Genomic DNA, 3,635 nt, shown 5'->3' on the forward strand with positions numbered 1-3,635 from the left:
GGGCTGGGGGAGAGAGAGAAGCAGTCCAATTTTGATGAACATCTATTCAGTTTTCTTCCCCCTTCACTTGGGGGGGCAGGGGAACATCCCAGGGCTTCCAGAGCCTGTGTCTGTCTAGGTTCACAAGCGTGCATATTTGTGTTCCCTACTACAGAATTTCAAGTCCCTGCCTACCATTTCAGTTACTCATTTGTAGGATTAAAACACTTGGGGCTTTACCTCAGAGCTTCCTAGAATAGATTTCTTTTTTTTCTAATATATATCCCTCCTTCTCAGAAGACAGTGGCTGACTGATCCTTATTGTAGTAGGGAAGATGCTTTGAGGGGTTGTTTTGCCCCTTTTTTTTTTTTTTTTAGAACTTTTATAGATTAAACACAAAGATGACAACCATAAAAAACAACGAAGTCTGTGTTTCAAATAACGTGTTGACTTTTCTCTCTCTGTCTGCACTGTTTATACTAAAATAATTTCCTACTTCTATTGTCGCAGCTTCCCAAACACCTTTTTTAAGCAAATAAATTAAAATCACATGTCTCATTCTTTTATAAATGAACTCCATAACCTATTCTCCTCTAGTATGCCTTTTTTTAATTCTTTTTGCTTAACAAGTGTCAGTCATTAAAGCATGTGCAAACAGTTATGATCCAATGATGCTGTCTTGCTACATCTTGGTGAAGGTTTCAACCTGCTTTTCATATACAGATCTAGCAGCAGAGCAGCCAGACTACCTCTTTCAGAATATTTGGCAGTCTTTAGTATTCAGACAGAAGCTGGTGAAAGGGCATGGGAAAGGCAGCATGCTTCAAAGGAAAAAACAATAGATGCTCATTTCTTTTATTAATCAATGGATAGAAAGCGCCTGTTTACAACCATACCTAGAACTACAAGTGTTTTATTTCGAGCAGCATTAACAGAAGTAGTTTCCTTGAGCTGCATGAAACCTTTCATAGCAGCAACAGCTCAAAGTGAAGGGATCAAGCTAGATTTCTAGCTAGCTAATGTCTATCTAGGCTTACAAGCTTTTCTATGACCTTTCCAGTTGCTGGGAGAAGATGTTTCATTTTTAAAATCAGTCAGTTTTGATAGGCCTAATGTGTTCTGCAAGGAAAATGGTCCTGTGCAGAACTGCCTCCATGTACAAGACTGATACAATCACATTCCCTGGGCTCACTGTGCATGTATGGAGTGATTATTTGTCATCATGAGATCTGATTGTTATCTTCCTGCAGAGAGTCTGCAGTTGACCTGTGCATGTGTGGCAACTCCAGCATGTCTTGGACCTGTTGGACTTTCTGCACACCTATAGGGTACCTGTGCAGGAGTCATTTCCAGAAGATGGATAGCCTGCTTCTGTGTATGTTGGGTGACAACCAGACTCAGTTGCAGACTCTCTCGGTATACATGTTTTTGTTGTCAAACAAGCCATTCCAGTGCATTTTTTAAATTTCTTCCTTCTACTTCCTCCTACTTATTTGATCCTATGGCAGCCTCTTTTGTCTTATCGGTAGCTCATTTCAGAAAGAGAATCTTACTGCACTCCTTCGTGAGGCTACGGTGATGCTAATCTTTGCATCAAGTTTGTGCTTGTGTTCTTCCTGGCTGGTGCTTCTAGGAAGATCTTTTCCTCGGGCTTGTGGGCTGGATCTCTTTCCTAGCTTTTACCTGAAATATTAAGAAAAAAACCACCCAACTAATACAAGTAGAGCTAAGCTAGATCCCCTTAGATTACTTATCTTGGCATAGAGTCTGCCTGGATAACTTAGTTAATTTTCATCTTGGATACATCTGCAGAATGTCTTAAAAAAAAGTTTAAGTTCAGTGCAAGCAATTACCAATACATCTTTTCTAGATGTACTAGACTGCCAAAGGACTGGCTGCTGTAATCCAAACCTTTTTCTGTTTGCACCTCACTTCTGAAAGCTCCAAGTACTACAGCTGCAGAAGTGAATCTTTTAGAGAACACTTTCCGCTTCTCTGATTTGCGAAATGCAGTCGTTGCTTTTGGCATTTGGCACTGTAGATGTGTGTGGCATTTGTATTGATATACAAGTCGTACGAGGAGCGGCTGAGGGAACTGGGGTTGTTCAGTCTGGAGAAGAGGAGGCTGAGGAGAGACCTTATTGCTCTCTACAACTACCTGAAAGGAGGCTGTGGTGAGGTGGGTGTTGGTCTCTTCTCCCAAGTAACTAGTGACAGAACAAGAGGAAATGGCCTCAAGTTGTGCCAGGGGAGGTTTAGACTGGATATTAGGAAAAATTTCTTCACCGAGAGAGTGGTCAAGCATTGGAACAGGCTGCCCAGGGAGATGGTGGAGTCACCATTGCTGTAAGTGTTCAAAACACATGTATATGTGGCACTTCAGGATGTGGTTTAGTGGGCATGGTGGTGTTGGGTTGACGGTTGGACTTGATGATCTTGAAGGTCCTTTCCAACCTTAATGATTCTGTGATACATCTGTAGGTAGAAACTGGTTTAGTGAAAACCTTTGCATTCCTCTTCAGCACGGAGAGTTAGGATTGAGGATGAGGACTTCAGCATGCTGATGTACAGTATGCTCCTTCTCCCCAAATCCTGTTCTTTTTTTGGGTGCAGAGCCCTACTGACACGGCAGCATCAGACTTTTTCAGCTCCCTGTTCCCTGCTGCAGCACAGGTTCTAGGATATCTTGATGGGCAAGTAGCTACAACTCTGTTTTCTATAGCATCAGAGTGAAAAGCAGAGTCCTCACTTGTAGATGAGGCAGAACCATGCTTGTTCTCCTCTGCCACAGTTGCTTGTTTGCTGTTCTGCCTTTGTCCATCCACCTTGTGATGCCGGGGTTGGCCAGCTAAAGAGGGAAAGGACAGAAGTTGATGAGAGCTATTTGGACAAATTGCACAGCCTGCCTCTTCTCTGCAGGGGCGAAGTTGCTTCAAATACTTGGTTAACAAGCTTGGCTCACAAAAGATGTTTTCCATGCATAATAAAGTAGAAGTGTTCTTAAAACAGTTGCACTTGAGTTCCCCTGTGTTTGCTTCTTGAAGCCGTAAAGCAGAAAGCACTGCTAAATGTGGATGTATTTAGGGGACTGCATAGGTTGTAAGTGGGTCATCTTGGGTACATCTGCAGAATATCTTAATTTTTTTTTTTTTTTTAAGTTCAGTGCAAGCAATTACTAAAAAATCCTGACAGATTTGTGACTAAGAGAAGAGATGATGAACTGCCATTTATAGAGAAGGGATCTCAGAATATTAACCTACATCAGCTCTCCAGTTCCTAGGGCTAATACAAAAAATAAACAGGCTAATGCATTGTCAATAATTCAGAGCAAGATGAGCGTTGGACAAACAGAAAAATAATCAGAAAACATGGTAAACATCTGAAACTGGGCTGCACTTCAGAACCAAAATGACTCTATGCCCAAGCACAGCAGAAGTGTCCATTTGTGACTAATCTAGGACCATCCTTAATAGGAAAAGCAGGGATTATAGCTGAATGAACAAAACATCCAAAGCTTGAAAGCATGTTAAGTATGTTTTGTAAAACTAAGTATTCCAGAAGGAACGCAAACTGCATTGGGTTTGTGTGGCAAGATTTTGGTAGTGGGGGACTACAGGGGTGGTTTCTGTGAGAAGCTGCTCGAAGCTTTCCCTGT

This window comes from Phaethon lepturus, unplaced genomic scaffold (genome assembly GCF_000687285.1).
Source record: "Phaethon lepturus isolate BGI_N335 unplaced genomic scaffold, ASM68728v1 scaffold19065, whole genome shotgun sequence".
Taxonomy (NCBI): domain Eukaryota; kingdom Metazoa; phylum Chordata; class Aves; order Phaethontiformes; family Phaethontidae; genus Phaethon; species Phaethon lepturus.